We start from the raw sequence: 24,013 nt of genomic DNA, 5'->3' as shown, positions 1-24,013 counted from the left end.
GCCGGTGTGTTTACGGACATATTCAATCAATCCCTATACCAGTCTGCTGTTCCCACATGCTTCAAGAGGGCCACCATTGTTCCTGTTCCCAAGAAAGCTAAGGTAACTGAGCTAAACGACTACCGCCCCGTAGCACTCACTTCCGTCATCATGAAGTGCTTTGAGAGACTAGTCAAGGACCATATCACCTCCACCCTACCTGACACCCTAGACCCACTCCAATTTGCTTACCGCCCAAATAGGTCCACAGACGATGCAATCTCAACCACACTGCACACTGCCCTAACCCATCTGGACAAGAGGAATACCTATATGAGAATGCTGTTCATTGACTACAGCTCGGCATTCAACACCATAGTACCCTCCAAGCTCGTCATCAAGCTCGAGACCCTGGGTCTCGACCCCGCCCTGTGCAACTGGGTACTGGACTTCCTGATGGGCCGCCCCCAGGTGGTGAGGGTAGGCAACAACATCTCCTCCCCGCTGATCCTCAACACTGGGGCCCCACAAGGGTGCGTTCTGAGCCCTCTCCTGTACTCCCTGTTCACCCACGACTGCGTGGCCACGCACGCCTCCAACTCAATCATCAAGTTTGCGGACGACACAACAGTGGTAGGCTTGAACCTCAGGAGGCTGAAGAAATTCGGCGTGTCACCAAAAGCACTCACAAACTTCTACAGATGCACAATCGAGAGCATCCTGGCGGGCTGTATCACCGACTGGTACGGCAACTGCTCCGCCCTCAACCGTAAGGCTCTCCAGAGGGTAGTGAGGTCTGCACAACGCATCACCGGGGGCAAACTACCTGCCCTCCAGGACACCTACACCACCCGATGCTACAGGAAGGCCATAAAGATCATCAAGGACATCAACCACCCGAGCCACTGCCTGTTCACCCCGCTATCATCCAGAAGGCGAGGTCAGTACAGGTGCATCAAAGCTGGGACCGAGAGACTGAAAAACAGCTTCTATCTCAAGGCCATCAGACTGTTAAACAGCCACCACTAACATTGAGTGGCTGCTGCCAACACACTGACACTGACTCAACTCCAGCCACTTTAATAATGGGAATTGATGGGAAATGATGTAAATATATCACTAGCCACTTTAAACAATGCTACCTTATATAATGTTACTTACCCTACATTATTCATCTCATATGCATACGTATATACTGTACTCTATATCATCGACTGTATCCTTATGTAATACATGTATCACTAGCCACTTTAACTATGCCACTTTGTTTACATACTCATCTCATATGTATATACTGTACTCGATACCATCTACTGTATCTTGCCTATGGTGCTCTGTACCATCACTCATTCATATATCCTTATGTACATATTCTTTATCCCCTTACACTGTGTATAAGACAGTAGTTTTGGAATTGTTAGTTAGATTACTTGTTGGTTATTACTGCATTGTCGGAACTAGAAGCACAAGCATTTCGCTACACTCGCATTAACATCTGCTAACCATGTGTATGTGACAAATAAAATTTGATTGTATTTGATTTGATTTGATTTGAAGTGCTCAACCTGCTCCACTACAGCCCCATCGATGAGAATGGGGGTGTGCACAGTCTTCCTTTTCCTGTTGTCCAAAATCATCTCCTTTGTCTTGATCACATTGAGGGATAGGTTGTTGTCCTGGCACCACATGGCCAGGTCTGTGACCTTCCCCCTATAGGCTGTCTCGTTGTTGTCGGTGATCAGGAAAACTTAATGATGGTGTTGGGAGTCGTGCCTGGCCATGCAGTCATGAGTGAACAGGGAGTACAGGAGGGGACTGAGCACACACCCCTGAGGGGCCCCCGTGTGGAGGATCAGCGTGGCAGATGTGTTTTTACCTACCCTTACCACCTGACGGCGGCCCGTCAGGAAGTCCAGGATCAAGTTTCAGAGGGAGGTGTCCCAGGGTCCTTAGCTTAGTGATGAGATTTGAGGGCATTATGGTGTTGAAAGCTGAGCTGTAGTCAATGAATAGCATTGTGAAAGGGCAGTGTTGAGTGCAATAGAGATTGCATTATCTGTGGATCTGTTGGGGCGGTATGCAAATTTGAGTGGGTCTAGGGTTTCTGGGATAATGGTGTTTATGTGAGCCATGACCAGCCTTTCAAAGCACTTCATGGCTACAGATGTGAGGGCTACGGGTCGGGAGTCATTTAGGCAGGTCACCTTAGTTTTCTTGGGCACATGGACTATGGTGGTCTGCTTGAAACATGTTGGTACTACAGACTCATACAGGAAGAGGTTGAAAATGTCAGTGAAGACAGTTGCCAGTTGGTCAGCGCATGCTCGGAGTACACGTCCTGGTAATTAGTCTGGCCCTGCAGCCTTGTGAATGCTGACCTGTTTAAAGGTCTTACTCACATCAACTCAAATCAAAGTTTATTTGTCACGTGCGCTGAATACAACAGGTGTAGACAGTGAAATGCTTACTTACAGGCTCTAACCAATAGTGCAAAAAAGGTATTAGGTGAAGAATAGGTAGGTAAAGAAATAAAAACAACAGTGAAAAGACAGTGAAAAATAACAGTAGCGAGGCTATAAAAGTAGCGAGCCTACATACAGACAACAATTAGACAGGCTGATTGAGGTAGGATGTACATGTAGATATCGTTAAAGTGACTATGTATATATGATGAACAGAGAGTAGCAGTAGCGTAAAAGAGGGGTTGGCGGGTGGTGGGACACAATGTAGATAGCCCGGTTAGCCAATGTGCGGGAGCACTGGTTGGTCAGGCCAATTGAGGTAGTATGTACATGAATGTATAGTTAAAGTGATTATGCATATATGATAAACAGAGAGTAGCAGCGTAAAAGAGGAGTTGGGGGGGCGCACAATGCAAATAGTCCGGGTGGCCATTTGGTTACCCGTTCAGGAGTCTTATGGCTTGGGTTTAAACACTGTTGAGAAGCCTTTTGTCCTAGACTTGGCACTCTGGTACCGCTTGCCATGTGGTAGTAGAGAGAACAGTCTATGACTGGGGTGGCTGGGGTCTTTCACAATTTTTAGGGCCTTCCTCTGACACGGCCTGGTGTAAAAGTCCTGGATGGCAGGCAGCTTAGCCCCAGTGATGTACTACCCTCTGTAGTGTCTTGTGGTCGGAGGCCGAGCAATTACTGTACCAGGCAGTGACACAACAAGTCAGAATGCTCTCGATCTTGCAGCTTATAGAACCTTTTGAGGATCTCAGAACCCATGCGAAATCTTTTTAATGTCTTGAGGGGGAATAGGCTTTGTTGTGCCCTCTTCATGACTGTCATGGTGTGTTTGGACCGTTCTAGTTTGTTGGTGATGTGGACACCAAGGAACTTGAAGCTCTCAACCTGCTCCACCACAGCCCCATCGATGAGAATGGGGGCGTGCTCGGTCCGCCTTTTCCTGTAGTCCACAATCATCTCCTTTGTCTTGGTTACATTGAGGGACAGGTTGTTATTCTGGCACCACCCGGCCAGGTCTCTGACCTCCTCCCTATAGGCTGTCTTGTCGTTGTCGGTGATCAGGCCTACCACTGTTGTGTCGTCTGCAAACTTAATGATGGTGTTGGAGTTGTGCCTGGCCATGCAGTCGTGGGTGAACAGGGAGTACAGCAGGGGACTGAAAGCGGCTACGGAAAGCGTGATCACATAGTCGTCCGGAACAGCTGATGCTCTCATGCATGTTTCAGTGTTACTTGCCTCGAAGCGAGCATAGAAGTAATTTAGCTCGTCTGGTAGAGCATAGTGGGATTTCTTATAAGCTTCGAGGTTAGATACCCGCTCCTTGAAAGTGGCAGCTCTACCCTTTAGCTCAGTGCTGATGTTGCCTGTAATCCATGGCTTCTGGTTGGGGTATGTACATACAGTCACTGTGGGGACAACATCATCTATGCACCTATTGATGAAGCCAGTGACTGATGTGGTGTACTCCTCAATGCCATCGGAAGAATCCCGGAACATATGCCAGTCTGTGCTAGCAAAACAGTCCTGTAGCTTAGCATCTGCTTCATCTGACCACTTTCTTATTGGCTTAAGTTGTTTGTAAGCAGGAGTCAGGAGGAGATAATTATTGTCAGATTTGCCAAATGGAGGGCGAAGGAGAGCTTTGTACGCGTCTCTGTGTGTGGAGTAAAGGTGATCAAGAGTTTTTGTCTCTGGTTGAACAATTAACATGCTGGTAGAAATTAGGTAAAACTGATTAGAGTTTTCCTGCATTAAAGTCCCCGGGCCACTAGGAGCGCCGCCTCTGGATGAGCATTTCCTGTTTACTTATGGCCGTATACAGCTCATTGAGTGCGGTCTTAGTGCCAGGATCGGTTTGTGGTGGTAAATAGACAGCTACGAAAAATACAGATGAAAACTCTCTTGGTAAATAGTATGGTCTACAGTTTATCACGAGATACTCTACCTCAGGCGAGCAAAACCTTGAAACTTCCTTAGAATTTGTGCACTAGCTGTTGTTTACAAATATACATAGCCCGCCACCCCTTGTCTTACCAGAGGCTGCTGTTCTATCATGCGGAAAAAGCTTACAACCCGCCAGCTGTATGTTATTCATGTTGTCGTTCAGCCACGACTCAGTGAAACATAAGATATTACAGTTTTTAATGTCCGATTGGTAGAATAGACGTGATTGTTGTTCGTCTATTTTATTATTGATTGATTGTACGTTTGGTAATAGGACCGATGGTAAAGGTAGATTACCCTCTCAGCGACGGATCCTAACAAAACACTGGGATCTTCGTCCACGATACCTCCGTCTCTTTCTCCTGCGAATGATGGGGATGAGGGCCCTGTCGGGCGTCTGAAGTAAATCCCTCCCATCTGACCTGTTGAAGAAAAAGTATTCCTCCTGTATGGGGTGAGTAAATGCTGTCCTGATATCTAGAAGCTCTTTTCGGTGATAAGAGACGGTGGCAGAAACATTACGTACAAAATAACTTAGAAATAACGTGAAAGAACATACACAATAGCACAATTTGTTACGGAATCGTAAAACGGCAGCTATCTACTTCGGCGCCATTTGCTCATACTATTGGATTGCCTTCACCAGGCCTTTGGCCTTCACCAGGCCTTTGTCAGCCCCTCATTGTAGGTAATATACAGTGCACCTGACACCTAAATGGACATCTAGAAGGGGTTATACTATGATATGTCATTGCTTGGAAAAGCTATTCTTCATGGCAACCCCTGTAGCAATGTGAAAGGCACTGGAAATTCAGGCAGCAGGTCTTGTACCCGGTCAGTTATGGAGCAAATATATGTCATAACTCTCCTGTGACGATCTGAAGGATCAGGTTACAGTGGGTCTGCTCTACAGCGTGCTCTCTCTCGTAGAGGGGGAGAGCGGGAAGTCGGCTGTTTTATGGCAGTGATAAAATATGCTGTCTCTATGCTCTGTAGTGTTCGAGGTGGGAATGTAAACTGTGGAACACAGAGAAACCCTTGGACAAACGTTTGAATAATTAAAAAATATTTATATTTTACATTTTTTTAAATAATGTGGGAGTGGTCCGTGGACACTTAAGGGACAGTCATGACGAGTGTGTTTCATTTGGTGATCTCATGAAGGACCGGAAACACTCATTACTTTGTCTTTGGTTGTGTACACTTCTTAAATTATGGGGTTTACATCTAAATATTGTGAAACGTATGTGATTAAACATGAAACTATTTGTGAAAAGATGTGATGTTAACCTTCTAAATGAGAAAATATGGAGTTTCATATAAAGTTAACCAAATCATTGGCCACGCTCACGAGAGAATAGATATTATGTCGGCTTCATTGGACCACACTTTTCTCAGAAGTGTAGAAAACCCACTCCTGATAAAATGTACATTAGACTAGAAAACATGGAGCTGATGCTGTATATTGAAATGGTTCAGAACTACAACTCTATAGGCCCAGGAAAACAGACAGCGTGTAGTGTTGGCTACACGGCTGGAAATGGCTAAACTATGAGACTATCGATCACTACAGAATAAGAGTAAAATCCTAGACGTAGAATTACTAGTCTGCAGCTGGAAATGACGTAAATCTACTATGAGAATACCGACAACCACGGAAGCTTCTATCTATGCAACGACCATCTGACGTGTCCATAACAACGGACACTGTCCAGAACCTCGGAGAAAGCGACAAATAGGAAAGGGGAAGTTAACCAGAGACTCTCTGATGAATTGACTCTGCAGTAAGCTGGACCGGCGATTCTAATAGAGAAGAAAACAACGACATACAGGTGTAAATATATACAGTTGAAGTCGGAAGGTTACATACACCTTAGTCAAATACATTTAAACTCAGTTTTTCACAATTCCTGACATTTAATCCTAGTAAAAATGCCCTGTCTTAGGTCAGTTAGGATCACCACTTCATTTTAGGAATGTGAAACGTCAGAATAATAGTAGAGAATCATTTATTTAAACTTTTATTTCTTTCATCACATTTCCAGTGGGTCAGAAGTTTACATACACTCAATTAGTATTTGGTAGCATTGCCTTTAAATCGTTTACCTAATGTCAAATAGTTTTGGGTAGCCTTCCACAAGCTTCCCACAATAACTTGGGTGAATTTTGTCCCATTCCTCCTGACAGAGCTGGTGTAACTGAGTCAGGTTTGTGGGCGTCCTTGCTCACACACATTTTTCAGTTCTGCCCACAATTTTTCTACGGAATTGAGGTCAGGGCTTTGTGATGGCCACTCCAATACCTTGACTTTGTTGTCCTTAAGCCATTTTGCCACAACTTTGGAAGTATGCTTGGGGTCATTGTCCATTTGGAAGACCCATTTGCGACCAAGCTTTAACTTACTTATGTCTTGAGATGTTGCTTCAATATATCTACATATTTTCCCACCTCATGGTGTTATCTATTTTGTGAAGGGCACCAGTCCCTCCTGCAGCAAAGCAACACAACATGATGCTGCCACCCTTGTGCTTCATGGTTGAAATGGTGTTCTTCAGCTTGCAAGCGTCCCCCTTTTCCCTCCAAACATAACGATGGTCATTATGGCCAAACAGTTCCATTTTGCTTTCATCAGACCAGAGGACATTTCTCCAAAAAGTACAATCTTTGTCCCCATGTGCAGTTGCAAACCGCAGTCTGCCTTTTTTATGGTGGTTCTGGAGCAGTGGCTTCTTCCTTGCTGAGTGGCCCTTCAGGTTATGTCGATATAGGACGTGTTTTACTGTGGATATAGATACTTTTGTACCTGTTTCCTCCAGCATCTTCACAAGGTCCTTTGCTGTTGTTCTGGGATTGACTTGCACATTTCGCACCAAAGTACGTTCATCTCTAGGAGACAGAATGCGTCTCCTTCCTGAGTGGTATGACAGCTGCATGGTCCCATGGTGTTTATACTTGCGTACTATTGTTTGTACAGGTGAACGTGGTACCTTCAGGTGTTTGGAAATTGGTCCCAAGGATGAACCAGACTTGTGGGGGTCTACAATTTTTTTGTTGTGAGGTCTTGGCTGATTTCTTTTGGTTTCCCCATGATGTCAAGCAAAGAGCCACTGAGTTTGAAGGTAGGCCTTGAAATACATCCACATGTACACCTCCAATTGACTCAAATAATGCCAATTAGCCTATCAGAAGCTTCTAAAGCCATGACATATTTTTCTGGAATTTTCCAAGCTGTTTAAAGGCACCGTAAACTTAGTGAATGTAAACTTCTGACCCACTGTTATTGTGATCCAGTGAATTATAAGTGAAATAATCTGTCCGTAAACAATTGTTGGAAAAATTACTTGTGTCATGCACAAAGTAGATGTCCTAACCGACCTGCCAAAGCTATAGTTTGTTAACAAGAAATTGTTAAACTGTTAACAAGAAATTTGAGTTTTAATGACTCCAATCTAAGTGTATGTAAACCTCAGACTTCAACTGTATTTGTTCAATGACCGATTTGTATTTGTTTAAAATCTATCACTTGAATGTTTTATTTCAGAGAGAAATAATCACGTGTTTTTGCAAAATGCTATACAGTTCAGGTAAAAAGTTTGTACACACCTACTCATTCAAGGGGTTTCCTTCATTTTTACTATTTTCGACCCTGTAGAATAATAGTGAAGACATCAAAACTATGAAAAAACACATATGAAATCATGTAGTAACCAAAAAAAGTGTTAAACAAATCTAAATATATTTAATCTATCTTCAAAGTAGCCACACTTTGCCTTGATGACTTTGCACACACTTGGCATTCTCTCAACCAGCTTCATGAGGTAGTCACCTTGAATGCATTTCAATTAACAGGTGTGACTTGTTAAGTTAATTTCTTTCATTCTTATTGAGTTTGAGCCAATCAGTTGTGTTGTGACAAGGTAGGGGTGGTGTACAGAAGATAGGCCTATTTGGTAAAACACAAAGTACATATTATGGCAAGAACAGCTCAAATAAGCAAAGAGGAACTACAGTTAATCATTACTTCTTATGGCTGCAGGGGCAGTATTGAGTAGCTTGGATGAAAGGTGCCCAGAGTAAACGGCCTGATCCTCAGGCTCAGTTGTGAATATATGCATATTATTATTAGTATTGGATAGAAAACACTCTGACGTTTCTAAAACTGTTTGAATGATGCTTGTGAGTATAACAGAACTCAAATGGCAGGCAAAAACCTGAGAAGAAATCCAAACAGGAAGTGAGAAATCTGAGGTTGGTATATTTTCAACCCAGGCCCTATTGAATTCACATTGGGATATGAATGAAGTTGCACTTCCTAGGGCTCCCACTAGATGTCAACCGTCTATAGAAACTTGAATGAGGCTTCTGCTGTGTTGTGGGATTGAATAAGAGCGGAATGAGTAAGTTTACTGGCAGAGAGCCATTTCCTGGTCATCCGCATTCCACATAAAATCGACTTGCGTTCCGTTGCTTCTGTAGACACAAAGGAATTCTCCGGTTGGAACTTTATTGAAGATTTATGATAAAAACATCCTAATGATTGATTCTATACTTAGTTTGAAATGTTTCTTCAACCTGTAATATAACGTTTTGAAGTTTTTGTCCAAAGTTTTTGTCCAAACGCACAAGCGTTTGGATATGTGTACCTAACGCTAACGAAAGTAGCTACTTGGGCATAAATAACAGACATTATCGAACAAATCAAGCATTTATTGTGGAACTGCGATTCCTGGGAGTGCATTCTGATGAAGATGATCAAAGGTAAGGGAATATTTATCATGTAGTTTCTGGTTTCTGTTGACTCCAAAATGGTGGCTAATTTGATTAATTTTCTGAGCGCCGTCTCAGATTATTGCATGGTTTGCTTTTTCCGTAAAGTTTTTTTGAAATCTGACACAGCGGCTGCATTAAGGAGAGGTATATCTATAATTCCATGTGTATAACTTGTATTATCATCTACATTTATGATGAGTATTTCTGTTGAATCGATGTGGCTATGCACATCGTTTTTGGAACTACTGAACGTAACGCGCCAATGTAAACTCAGATTTTCTGATATAAATATGAACTTTATCAAACAAAACATACATGTATTGTGTAACATGAAGTCCGTTTCTGGTGCTTTCGCCGTAAAGCCTATTTGAAATCGGACACTGTGGTGGGATTAACAACACTATTACCTTTAAAACGGTATAAGATACATGTATGTTTGAGGAATTTTAATTGTGAGATTTCTGTCATTTTGAATTTGGCGCCCTGCACTTTCACTGGCTGTCGTCAGATCATCCCGTTAACGGGATTGCAGCCCTAATAAGTTGTTTAAGACATGGTCAGTCAATCCCCAAAATGTTAAGAGCTTTGAAAGTTTCTTCAAGTGCATTTGCAAAAACCATGAGGACCGCCACAGGAAAGGAAGACCCATAGTTACCTCTGCTGCAGAGGATAAGCTCATTAGAGTTACCAGCCTCAGAAATTACAGCCAAAATAAATGCTTTACAGAGTTCAAGTAACAGACACATCTCAACATCAACTGTTCAGAGGAGACTGCATGAATCAGGCCTTCCTGGTCGAATTGCTGCAAAGAAACCATTACTAAAGGACACCAATAAGAAGAGACTTGCTTGGACCAAGAAACACAAGCAATTGACATTAGACCGGTGGAAATCTGTCCTTTGCTCTGATAAGTCCACATTTTTGGTTTCAACCGATGTGTCTTTGTGAGACGCATTGTAGGTGAACGGATGACCTCCGCATGTGCGGTTCCCACTGTGAATCATGGAGAAGGAAGTGTGATGGTGCGTGGGTTCTTTGCTGGTGACACTGTCGATTATTTGTTTCGAATTCAAGGCACACTTATCAAATCAAATCTTATTGGTCACATACACCTGTTTAGCAGATGTTATTGCGCGTGTAGAGAAATGCATGTAGCATGGCTACCACAGCATTCTACAGCGATACACCATCCCTTCTGGTTTGCTCTTAGTGGGAGTATCATTTGTTTTTCAACAGGACAATGACCCAACACACCTCCAGGCTGTGTAAGAACTATTTTACCAAGAAGGAGAGTGGTGTAGTAATGCATCAGATGACCTGGCCTCCACAATTACCTGACCTCAAACCAATTGAGGTGGTTTGGGAAGATTTGGACTGCAGAGTGAAGGAAAATCAGCCAACAAGTGCTCGGCATATGTGGGAACTCCTTCAAGACTGTTGGAAAAGCATTTCAGGTGAAGCTGGTTGACAGAATGCCAAGAGTGTGCAAAGCTGTCACAAGGCAAATGGTGGAAACTGAAGAATCTCAACTATAAAATATGTTTTGATTTGTTTAATACTTTTTTGGTTACTACATAATTCCATATGTGTTATTTCATAGTTTTGATGTCTTCACTATTATTCTACAATGTCAAAATAGTAACAATAAAGAAAAACCCTTGAATGAGTAGGTGTGTCCAAACTTTTGACTGCTACTTTATATCTGCCTCACTCTCAGATAAATAAGTAGTACTGCTAGGTTTTACACAGTCAAATGTAACAAATAACTACATTTTTAATAAAGAACTGTACAAATCATATCAAATCTAAATCAAATCCAAATGTATTGGTCACGTTACACAAGATCAGCAAACGTTATCGTAGATGCAGCGAAATGCTTGTGTTTCTAGCTCCAAATGTTACATTTGTGACATCAATATTGTTTTTAAAATTTGTAAAAATGATTCAATACATTAATATATCTACATGCAAAACAATTAAATTTGACATTTTAGTCATTTAGCAGATGCTCCTATCCAGAGCGACTTACAGTATGTGCATTGATCTTAAGATAGCTAGGTGAGACAACCACACATCACAGTTAAATATACAGGATACGAACAGTCCATTCCAGCTAAACAATGTACACTGATTATACAAAACTTTAAGAACACCTGCTCTTTCCATGAAATAGAATGACCAGGTGAATCCAGGTGAAAGCTATGATCCCTTATTGATGTCACTTGTTAAATCCACTTCAACCAGAGCAGATGAAGGGGAGGAGTGGGGTTAAAGAAGGATTTTTAAGCCTTGAGACAATTGTGACATGGATTGTGTATGTGCCATTCAGAGGGTGAATGGGAAATACCAAATATCTAAGTGCCTTTGAACGGGGTATAGTAGTATGTGACAGGCACACCAGTTTGAGTGTGTCAAGAACTGCAACGCTGCTGGATTTTTCACGCTCAGCAGTTTCCCGTGTGTATCAAGAATGGTCCACCACTCAAATAACACCCAGCCAACTTGACACAACTTTGGGAAGCATTGGACTCAACATGGACCAGTATCTTTGTGGAATGCTTTCGACGCCTTGTAGAGTTCATGCCCAGACAAATTGAGGCTGTTCTGAGGGCAAAATGGGGTGCAACTCATTATTAGGAGTGTATAGCGTTTTGCAAAAAAACTCAAACATTTTCATATACTATGAATAAAAAATCTGAGAACAGTAATATTTTACACACACATGATACCCATAAGCAATCATTTATTGTGAAAAAACACAATGTGAAAAATTGGTGGATATACAGAAGCATTTTTAAAATAAACTCTTCATATAGTTCGACCATAGTTTATGTCCCTCACAAATATATAGGCAAATACCATATCACAGAGGTGACTGTCATGTCACCGGAGGGAAGGTAAAGTTGTCCAACCACACTCCAGGTGTGCATAAAATACTTGCTTACACGGTGAACATTGCACAAATGAACCTCAGGAGCCGAGCGCATCTATAGTTTGTTTGTGGTAATCTATTTGCTGTTAATCCGTTTCCTCTCCTCTCTCTCCCCACCTCCCAGCAGAGGTAAAGGATGGGCAGCGGCGCTGAAAGTGACAGTTAGAGTCTGGCTGCAGTCGATCTTCAGTCCGGAATCTGATCTATGGAGTTACTTTATTGTATAAATCAATGTGGCCAGACAGCCTGCTTCACCGGGAGACCGTATCTCTGGGTGAAACGATTGATGTGCGCCCTATCGTTAAACGACCACAATAATTAAACCCACCGCCTCATGCAGCCTCAACCTGCATCGACACCACCACCGCCATACAAACACAACACCAGCCTGCATGCGGTGGTGCTAAAACGAAATTAAACAATCACCATATCTATGTTGGGACCACTTTTACAAATTAACAACGCAATGCAATAGGTTTTTAAATAAGGAATCTACAGGACGTGCAAGAGCAATCACTTTACTTCCATGGTCTGTTTTCTAATTCTCATAACTTCTACAGCATTACAATAACACACACTTAGATGCACATTTTGTATTATTCAGGTTCAGGTTGGCACTCACCTGATGTTGATAATCCGTGCAAAAGAGGCAGATTATCAATCGAGGCTTGTTTCAATAAAGTATTTCCACTCGTCTGAGTATGTTTGAGTTTGTTTTCAAAATGTATTAGAGCATAATTCACGGTCTCTCCAGTTCAAATCAGCTCACAACGTTTGAAATTAAATTGTTCGAGCACAAGACAGTATTTTCTTACTTCTGTGAGGACGGATTCCTCAGACTATTTCAAGGATATTCGAATGGCAACATTAGTCGACAGAAGGCTGCAATTAACTCATCTGAGTTACTTCGGCTCTTCCTGCCCCTTGTCCGACGGAATGTTGAAGATTCGCTCTACTTTAGATGGTCAAAAATAACTTCCATTTCCCGGAATCCTGGACTCGTAAACACCAAGGGGTTGCAAAACGGTTCTCTGTCCTCCCCTGTTCTACACCTTCCCCAGTGCTGTCTCACCCCTCATGAGTTGAGTCACTCATATTGCATTGGAAAAGCTCCACATCTGATTTGTGTTGTGCTGGATGGAGTGCCTTTGCAGACTCCAGCAATCGATGATGATCTCTCGCAGCCAGACCCCTCCCGCGCGCTCCTTCAACACGCATCTAGAGACAGTGACAGCCGGCTGTCTCCGCGAGGACGCAGTTCTTCAGTCCCACGCGTCTGTGGGGAAACAGATAGCTCGAAAAGTGCTGTTGATTGACTCAAGGGAAGATTCGATGAACTCGAACTCTTGATTTCAAGACAGCATTTTAAATTAGACGGACTACTGAAACAGGCTAGACCAAGAGTATATGCTTAAATATATTTTAAGGTGCGTTGGTTTTGAAAAATATATCCCCCCTATCGCCTCCTTGTGGCGGTGAGGGATGACGTGCCAAAAACACCAGAGAGAGAAGACAGATTTTAGTTTTAACACAGTAACAGACCTAGAATATATCGGCATAATACAAAAACAAAAAATTGATCCTTCATGAAGACACAAAAAAGTGAACGTTAAAGCAACCAGGCAATAAGATGAAGAGAAAAGGAACATTGGAAGCGAATTTGAAAAAATATGATTTAGGACTCAACCTAAATAGCAGTCATACCTCACTGCATAGAACACAAGGCACATACATTCATAGACTTGTATGAATTAAAAGTGCGCAATGTAGCCTATGACATTCTCTGATGTCAACAACTCATAGGGTTTGGGGGGGGGGGGTCTCTGATCAGGAAAAGTGATGCACAACAATCTCAATGATATGATGATAATGACTATAAACTCCAAAACATGATGGAGGATTATGATGATACACTTAATATGTCAATGTTGCCAATACACAAATCACATCAAAGCTCAGTGTGGGAGCAACAAGCCAGTGTGGCCCATTACAGCTACAAGTCAAATGTTTAGATACAATCTCTCCATTGTGAAGCTGATGATTTATCAATCATGCTCTAATAATTCACAACATTTTATTCATTAAGTTCTGTTCCAGAGTAGGCTGAGCCACATGGGCTGAATGTAGAAGCTCTCTTCACTAACAATGGTGATATGTTTTCTTTTGTTGAAGTAATTAATGATGCAATGAGTTAGGAGGTGTTTGTGTGGTCTGATTTTCTTATCTAAAACTATAGATTTGCTCAATTTGCAGCTTTAGATAACTTCACTCACAAGTAAATACTTTGAGCGTTTTTAAGGATTTTCACCAGCATGTTCCGCATCTAAAGTACGCATGCCATTGTAGTATGTTCTGTTACTCTACTGAATTTCCTGTACATTACCTGACAGATGAACTACATGATCACTGAGTAGATTGATTTCACTGCACTGCATGTGCTTGTCTGTTATTCAGACAGAATATTTTTTAGTAACATACACTTAGAGTTGAACAGTACATAACAAATACCTTTTCATTAAGCTGATGGACAGAAACTCAGAGCAGCCATGAAGCCCATCTCACAGAGTGGGCGTAGGGAGGCAGTCATGTACACAGTACAGAGGTAGCTGTATGAGTGCTCTCTCACCTCTGCACATGACTTGCTGTCCTGCTGACAGGCGGCATGGCACGGTGGTGCGGCACGATCTGTGTCGGGTCTGATATAACTGCCACGGATATGTGCAATTAAAATGTATTTGCCGACTGGACCTGTCCTCTGTTAATTTAATGTGTGAGGTGATGAGAACTGCGTGAGCTTGATATCTGTGACAGCCAATTGCAACTCAATAAAACGTATAGCTTATGTCCAGCTGAAACTGGTTTCAACCACTGCTGCTGAGGAGAGAAAAAGAGCTAGTGAAAGGAGCCTTGGCCTAGACCACTGTTGATTGCGAAAATGGAGGCCTTTTTCATTGAAGTAAAACTACATTTAGAGGAGAACGATGGGAGAGCCTTCCCTCCCTGAACACTATACTATGTGATTAATCATTCAAGAGTGACAACCATCATGCTGGTGGGCTACATGAATCTGGTCACACAGACACATGCACACACACATGCATGCACACGCACACACTCTGCAAAACCCCATTATCCACTCGTCTAGTGCGTGTGTGTATGTGTTTCTGTGTGTGGTCAGATTTGACAGCTATGCGGCAGACAGGCTTGCATCCAGGGGAAGATTTTCAAAGGGAGTTTGCTGCCTGCAGTTGGAATCAATAGGGCTAAGACAAGCACATCATGAAATATTTATGACACTAATTTCACTGTCAGTGGTGTGTACAGTACAGGACAGTGAGGGCTACAGTGAGGGCTGAAGACACCACAGTCATGGTGGACATGTTAGGCTGACTGCTGTGTGGAGGCCTGACCTGACATCACCTGGAGGCTGCCCATGGGAGAAGCTGGAGCTAGACAAGCAGCCATGTAAGGACACTGCTGTTAATAGATAGCTTGTTTCCCCTCATTCAAATAGTGTTGTATTATTCAGGGGAGGGACATTTTTCAGGGTAGCTTTGATTGTATGCTGTGTTGATTGTATTCCATAATAATCTATTTCCTCCATTTTCATGTGTCACCAAGTGATTATACATGCTGATACAGTGCCAGCATTACAAGCACCAAGAAATCAGATTAGGAATATGTTATACAAGGATAAGAAGTTTAGGACTGGCAGACAAATCTCTTCTCACCCTCTCTATCACTTGGCACTGGTTCTAGACCGCTCTGCTGTGCCACACTCATCCAGACCACTGACATGTTGGTAACACACAACTTAAAGATGTAGTGAAAACTCCAGGGTGTTAACAGCAAAAGGAGCTGTGCAAGTTAGCAGAGCCTTTAAGAATACGGATATTAACCTCTTTCAGGGAGTGCTGGTGAACTGCTGCTTCTTGGAATCTGAGTACCATGCTAAGCTATTGGAGAACTGTTATTTTAAAAGCTATTACAGAATGGGTCAGCTGTTTCTCCCTGGCACTTATAGTCTATAACCATATCTTCCTCCACTTCATGCATTCCTCAGGCCTCAGAAGATTCAAGGCTCTTTGAACCTTTGAGACTCTAAATTGAGCTCAGGTACATCCTGTGCCCATTGATCATCCTTGATATGTTTCTACAACTTGATGGGGGTTTACCTGTGGTAAACTCTATTGATTGGGCATGATTTCGAAAGGCCCACACATGTCAATATAAAGTCCCACAGTTGACAGTGCATGTCAGAGTAAAAACCAAACCATGAGCTTGAAGGAATTGTCTGTAGAACTCCGAGACAGGAAAGTGTCGAGTCACAGGAAGGGTACCAAGAAATGTGGCCTCCATCATTCTTAAATGGAAGATGTTGGGAACCACCAAGACTCTTCCTAGAGCTGGAACCTTCCAGAAGGACAACCATCTCTGCAGCACTCCACCAATCAGGCCTTTAATATACAGTTGAAGTCGGAAGTTTACATACACCTTAGCCAAATACATTTAAACTCAGATTTTCACAACTCCTGACATTTAATCCTTGTAAAAATTCCCTGTCTTAGGTCAGTTAGGATCACCACTTTATTTTAAGAATGTGAAATGTCAGAATAATAGTAGAGAGAATGATTTATTTCAGCTTTTATTTATTTTTATCACATTCCCAGTGGGTCAGAAGTTGACACACTCAATTAGTATTTGGTAGAATTGCCTTTAAATTGTTTGACTTGGGTGAAACATTTCGGGTAGCCTTCCACAAGCTTCCCACAATAAGTTGGGTGAATTTTGGGCCATTCCTCCTGACAGAGCTGATGTAACTGAGTCAGGTTTGTGGGCCTCCTTGCACGCACACAATTTTTCAGTTCTGCCCACATATTTTCTATAGGATTGAGGTCAGGACTTTGTGATGGCCACTCCAATACCTTGACTTTGTTGTCCTTAGGCTATTTTGCCACAACTTTGGAAGTATGCTTGGGGTCATTGTCCATTTGGAAGACCCATTTGCGACCAAGCTTTAACTTCCTGACTGATTTCTTGAGATTTTGCTTCAATATATCTACATAATTTTCCTACCTCATGATGCCATCTATTTTGTGAAGTGCACCAGTCCCTCCTGCTGCAAAGCACCCCCACAACATGATGCTGCCACCCCTGTGCTTCACGGTTGGGATGGTGTTCTTCAGCTTGCAAGCCTCACCCTATTTTCTCCAAACATAACGAAGGTCATTATGGCCAAACAGTTCTATTTTGGTTTCATCAGACCAGAGGACATTTCTCCAAAAAGTACGATCTTTGTCCCCATGTGCAGTTGCAAACCATAGTCTGGCTTTTTTTATGGCGGTTCTGGAGCAGTGGCTTCTTCCTTGCTGAGCGGCCTTTCAGGTTATGTCGATACAGGACTCGTTTTACTGTGGACATAGATACTTTAGTACCTGTTCCCTCCTGCAGCTTCACAAGGTCCTTTGCTGTTGTTCTGAGATTGATTTGCACTTTTCGCAGCAAAATACATTCATTTGTAGGAGACAGAACACGTCTCCTTCCTGATTGATGAGAAACAAAACAAATTATTCCATTTTAGAATAAGGCTGTAACCAGTGGCGACCTGTCATTCAGGGCAGGTGGGGCCGTTCTGTGAAGGGAGCAGTACACAGCGATGTACGAGATCTTCAGTTTCTTGGCCATTTCTGGCATGGAATAGCCTTCATTTCTCAGAACAAGAACAGGCTGACGAGTTTCAGAATAATTTTCTTTGTTTCTGACCATTTTGAGCCTGTAATCAAACCCACAAATGCTGATGCTCAAGATACTCAACTTGTCTAAAGATGGCCAGTTTTATTGCTTCTTTAAAACTTCTTATGGCTGGGGGCAGTATTGAGTAGCTTGGATGAATAAGGTAAAGAGTAACCTGAGTAGAGTAAACTGCCTGCTCCTCAATCCCAGTTTCTAATATATGCATAGTATTAGTATATTTGGATAGAAAACACTCTGAACTTTCTAAAACTGTTTGAATGATGTCTGTGAGTATAACAGAACTCATATGGCAGGCAAAAACCTGAGGAAAATCCAAACAGGAAGTGGGAAATCTGAGGTTGGTCGATTTTCAACTCAGCCCCTATTGAAGTTACAGTGGGATATTGGTCATCTTGCACTTCCTAAGGCTTCCACTAGATGTCAACTGTCTTTAGAAACTTGTTTGAGGCTTCTACTGTAAAGGGGGGCTGAATGAGAGGGGAATGAGACAGAGTGTCACGATCGTCGTAAAGAGGAGACCAAAGCGCAGCGTGATTAGAATACATATTATATATTTTAATAAAGACGGACACTAAACAAACTACAAAAACAACAAAACGAACATGTAGCTATACTATAAATGTGCATACACAGGCAACTAGACATAGACAATAACCCACGAAATACCCAAAGAAGTTGGCTGCCTAAATATGGTTCCCAATCAGAGACAACGATAAACACCTGCCTCTAATTGAGAGACGATCTAGGCAACCATAGACATATATAAACACCTAGATGATAAACAACCCCATAAACCTACAATACCCCTAGACAGTACAAAAACACATACATCACCCATGTCACACCCTGACCTAACCAAAAGAATAAAGAAAACAAAGAATACTCAGGTCAGGGCTTGACACAGAGGTCTGCCAGCAGTCATGAGCTGGTCATGCGCATTCACATGAGAGGTAGCTCCCGTTCCATTTGCTTTTCTGAAGACAAAGGAATTCTCCGGTTGGAATATTATTTAAGTTTTATGTTAAAAACATTCTAAAGATTGATTCTATACATCGTTTGACATGTTTCTACGGACTGTAACGGCACTTTTTGACATTTCTTCTGCAACTAGTGAACGCGCTTCGTGAGTTTTGATTTGTTTTCCAAACGCGCTAACATAAGTAGCTATTTGGACATAAATGATGGACATTATCGAACAAATCAAACATTTATTGTGAATCTGGGATTCCCGGGAGTGCATTCTGATGAAGATCATCAAAGGTAAGTGAATATTTAAAATATTATTTCTGACTTCTATTGACTGCATAATATGGCGGATATCTTTTTGGCTTGTTAGTTCTCTGAGCTCCGTACTCAGATTATTGCATGCTTTGCTTTTTCTGTAAAGCTTTTTTGAAATCTGACAGAGCAGTTGCATTAAGGAGAAGTTTATCTATATTTCTATGTATAACACTTGTATTTTCATCAGCATTTATATTGAGTATTTCTGTAAATTGATGTGGCTCTCTGCAAAATCACTGGATGTTTTTGGAACTACTGAACATAACGCGCCAATGTATACTGAGATTTTTTAAATATAAATATTAACTTTATCAAACAAAACATACATATATTGTGTAACATGAAGTCCTATGAGTGTCATCTGATGAAGATCATCAAAGGTTAGTGATTAATTCTATCTCTATTTCAGATTTTTGTGACTCCACTCTTTGGCTGGAAAAATGGCTGTGTTTTTCTGTGATATGGCTTTGACCTAACATAATCGTTTCTGGTGATTTTGCTGTAAAGCCTATTTGAAATTGGACACTGGTGGGATTAACAACAATATTACCTTTAAAATGGTATAAGATACTTGTATGTTTGAGGAATTGTAATTATGAGATTTCTGCTGTTTTGAATTTGGCGCCCTGCACTTTCACTGGCTGTTGTTAACGGGATCTCAGCCCTAAGATATTTTTAATCAGGACAACAGTTTTCAGCTGTGCTAACATAATTGCAAAAGGGTTTTCTAATGATCAATTAGCCTTTTAAAATAATAAATTGGATTAGCTAACACAACGTGCCATTGGAACACAGGAGTGATGGTTGCTGATAATGGGCCTCTGTACGCCTATGTAGATATTCCATAAAAAATAATCAGTTTCCAGCTACAATAGTCATTTACAACATTATGCATTGACATTGTCCTGTTGGGGGAGGTTTATGACTCCCCATAAATACCTTTCCACCTTTTTCTCTCCACTCCACAGAATGGACTCTTGGAAAGCCCTTTGCTAACATAGAGAGAGTATTGTAACATCAAAAGGTTGGGGAAAAGAAAAATCTTCATGTTATCCAACCAGGTTAAAATATCTGTTGGTACATAAAGAATAGGATGTCAGATCAGTTGTCGCCTGAGATATTATTACTGATGATAGGATAACATAAACTACATCTTGGAAAGTCCACACATTCTAGTTCAGATTCACATGGAATTGTTGTGCCATTTAAATGTTTAAATATGGAACTATTTGTGAAAACATGAAATGTAATTTTAGTTTTTAAAATTAGGGAATTTTGAACTTTGAAAGGATGAACAATCTTTTTAGAACGACAGGGTACTACAACGTATCTGCCAGAAATATTCTTCAAAGGACAAGGGAGATCTCTGCTGGGTAACCCAGCTTTCGATCTTTGACCAATCTATCAAAGTACAGCTCAGAGTAAATATATTTCTTGCATTTTCCTTTTCCGAATGGGTGGTTATTTAGAATGCATATGATTCTGTATTTACGATAGCATAGCATCATAAGGTCCGATAGAGACCCAATTCTTTTGCTCCTCAGTCATCCTGCGCTTTCATTCAAACCTAACCCCCTTTCTTTGTGTAACCAGCCGTCATATCGGTTTCGTCTGCTCGGGACGTTTTCTTTTATGACATAATTAGTAATCAATATATGATCCATCCTGTGTTTATGTAATTCTGTGTGATTATTTAGTTATTTAGTAAATAAATAATTAAACAAAATGTTGTATTGCTGATTCAACTTGTTAGCCAGGGTTCGTGAAGATAACCAATCATTTTACGACGTTCAGATGAGACTGATTAAGGTGACGATTAATAATTGACTGCTATTGATATAAACGATTACCAGGTCTTCAAGAGTTTATTCGGAAGACAACAGCTCTATAAACATTCTTCCTTGGTGCCCCGGCTTCCTAGTTAATTAAATTATTTACATGATTAGTTTAATCAGATAATATTAATTACAGAGAACTAATTTGATGTCATATATCACTTAATCCATAGTAAAGACACGACAATTAACAATGTCTACACTGTATTTCTGATCAATTTGATGTTATTTTAATGGACAAAAAATAAGCTTTTCTTAAAAAGCATTGGACATTTCTATGTGACCCCAATGTTTTGAATGGTAGTGTATATACTGTATATATATATATATATATATCGATTTATCAGGGGGTGCTGCAGTACCTTCAGGTCCTCTATGACTGCGTGGCCAAGCACAATTCCAACATCGTCATTAAGTTTGCTGACGACACAGCAGCGGTCGGCCTGATCACCGACAATGATGAGACAGCCTATAGGGAGGAAGTCAGAGACCTGGCTGTGTGGTGCCAGGACAACAACCTCTCCCTCAACGTGATCAAGACAAAGGAGATGATCGTGGATTACAGGACAAAGAGGGCCGAACTAGCCCCCGTTAACGTCGATGGGGCTGTAGTGGAGCGGATCGAGCATTTCAAGTTCCTTGGTGTCTATATCACCAACAAACTGTCATGGTCCAAACACACCAAGACAGTTGTGAAGAGGGCATGACAACAACCTTTTCCCCCTCAGGAGTACAGCCCAATGCATCACTGGAGCCAGGCTTCTTGCCACCCAGGACCTAGGAGGTGTCAGAGGAAGGCCCTAAAAATTACCAAAGCCTCCAGTCACCGAGGTCATAGACTGTTCTCTCTGCTACTGCACGGCAAGCAGTACCGGAATTTCCAACTCTAGGTCCAAAAGGCTCCTTAACAGCTTCTACGCCCAAGCTGTAAGACTGCTGGACAATTAATAAAATGCTTCTCACTGTTTATTATCTATGCATAGTCACTTTACCCTTAGCTACATGTACAAATTACCTCGACTAAACTGTATACATAGACTTGTTTAAGGGCTTGTAAGTAAGCATTTCAGGGTATGGTCTACAACAGTTGTATTCAGCGCATGTTACAAATAAAATTCCATTTGATATGATTCCCGCAGCTAAGGACATGCCAGGGACAAGCGTAGACCTGCTACATTTTGTATGTTACAAATTAATTAATGTAGACGTGTTGTAAAATTGCTCAAATGTTAATCTTTGTACAACGACTTTAAGTACAAATAGCCTTGTAGAGATACCCAAATAAATCTCAGGCAACATATAATGAAAACTATGACCGCTAGCTGTATGAAACTGAACAGGAAATATAAATACACCTCCACTTTAAAGTGTGTGTACTCTCCTGTAGAGCCCATCTCACTGGTGCTGGATGCAGCACAGCAGGTAAGCAGACTTACAGTGGCCACTGGATGCTGTACCAGGCAGTAAGGGCACTCTATGGAAATGACTTCACATCATTAGAACTCACCTCCACCCACTGCTCTCAAGTCAGTGGATTCTAGTAATGTGGTGTGGAGTTTTTCTGTTTTTCTGTCATAACAACAGATTGTTGCCTGTATCATATTAATTCATGCAGATATCAATCGGCTAGCTCATCTTTTCATTGACGTTGTAACAAAGGCAAGATATATATAATTCACCAACCTGATGGGTTATTTCTCTATAGTACATGAGTACACAGGGATGTCATTGTAGCCCTATTTCACTGGAGTTCACTGGCTTCCTCACCTCCCACTATCTCCATGTCTATTTTCATTTGCTCTCTGAACCCAAGGACAGCATGTGTGATTTTTCTTGTTGAAAGCAACATTTGTCTCGTTTCTAATCTCTGCACTTCACACTGTGTCAGGAGACCATGAACCTCAGTGTTTGTAGGTCTCTCATTCCAATTAAGTGGACTGCAAATGTACAGTAACAATACAGTAACAGTACAGTTTGACCCTGTGATCTTGAAAGAACCTTTACCACCTTACATACAGTACATACTCCATGTGTTTTAGTGTAAAATGTTATCTGTTTTTTTGTTGCAGTGAGATCAGATTGCTCTCCTCTGTGGCTGATCTCAGAAGTTTCATAACAGGTATATGCATTTCTTCCCACAATAATAAGCATATTCCTAGTGAAACGAACCTCATCCACCATGAAGAAATAGGATTATTGTCTTCACAAAAACGAGCCTCACCATGAATACTTGGATGGCAAAAGAATAACGTTTTGTGTCAATGTTATACACAGAGGAGGATATATTGCCACAATTGAGAGAAAATCCATTTAACTGCCTTTTCATCCCCATATTTTCATTTATACTGGGTTCGCGCTCCTCGTAGGGACACGTAACACCAACACACCAACAGAAACAGAAACGGATTACATATTTTTATTATTTATTTTACCCCTTTTTCTCCCCAATTTCGTGGTATCCAATTGTTTTTAGTAGCTACTATCTTGTCTCATTGCTACAACTCCCGTACGGGCTCGGGAGAGACGAAGGTTGAAAGTCATGCGTCCTCCGATACACAACCCAACCAAGCCGCACTGCTTCTTAACACAGCGCGCATCCAACCCGGAAGCCAGCCGCACCAATGTGTCGGAGGAAACACCGTGCACCTGGCAACCTTGGTTAGCGCGCACTGCGCCCAGCCCGCCACAGGAGTCGCTGGTGCGCGATGAGACAAGGACATCCCTACCGACCAAGCCCTTCCTAACCCGGACGACGCTAGGCCAATTGTGCATCGCCCCACGGACCTCCCGGTCACGGCCGGTTACGACAGGCGCGAACCCAGAGTCTCTGATGGCACAGCTGGCGCTGCAGTACAGCGCCCTTAACCACTGCGCCACCCGGGAGGCCACTGATGACATAATTTGACATAGATGACATATTAAAATAAATGTATTATTATTCAAAAGTAAACAATTTCAGGTGTCTTGATGCATGGATAATATTGATAGAAACATACACTGTGTCACATCTGCTCCTGCTACGCCCTCTGGTGTTTATCTGGTGT

The 24,013-nt window shown here is 41.8% G+C and overlaps 1 protein-coding gene across 1 annotated transcript in view; it reads right to left on the bottom strand.

Moving 5' to 3' along the window:
* LOC112220703 (X-linked interleukin-1 receptor accessory protein-like 2) overlaps positions 1 to 13,497 on the bottom strand; it is a 324,138-nt gene extending 310,641 nt beyond the window's left edge. The window contains exon 1 of the mRNA XM_042302865.1: positions 12,722 to 13,497. The gene's annotated coding sequence lies outside the window, so the exon portion shown is untranslated. The remainder of the gene's footprint in view (positions 1 to 12,721) is intronic.
* Between the last annotated feature and the right edge of the window lie 10,516 nt (positions 13,498 to 24,013).

Source organism: Oncorhynchus tshawytscha, linkage group LG21 (genome assembly GCF_018296145.1).
Source record: "Oncorhynchus tshawytscha isolate Ot180627B linkage group LG21, Otsh_v2.0, whole genome shotgun sequence".
Classification (NCBI taxonomy): Eukaryota; Metazoa; Chordata; class Actinopteri; order Salmoniformes; family Salmonidae; genus Oncorhynchus; species Oncorhynchus tshawytscha.
This window is presented reverse-complemented; position numbering and strand designations above follow the sequence as displayed.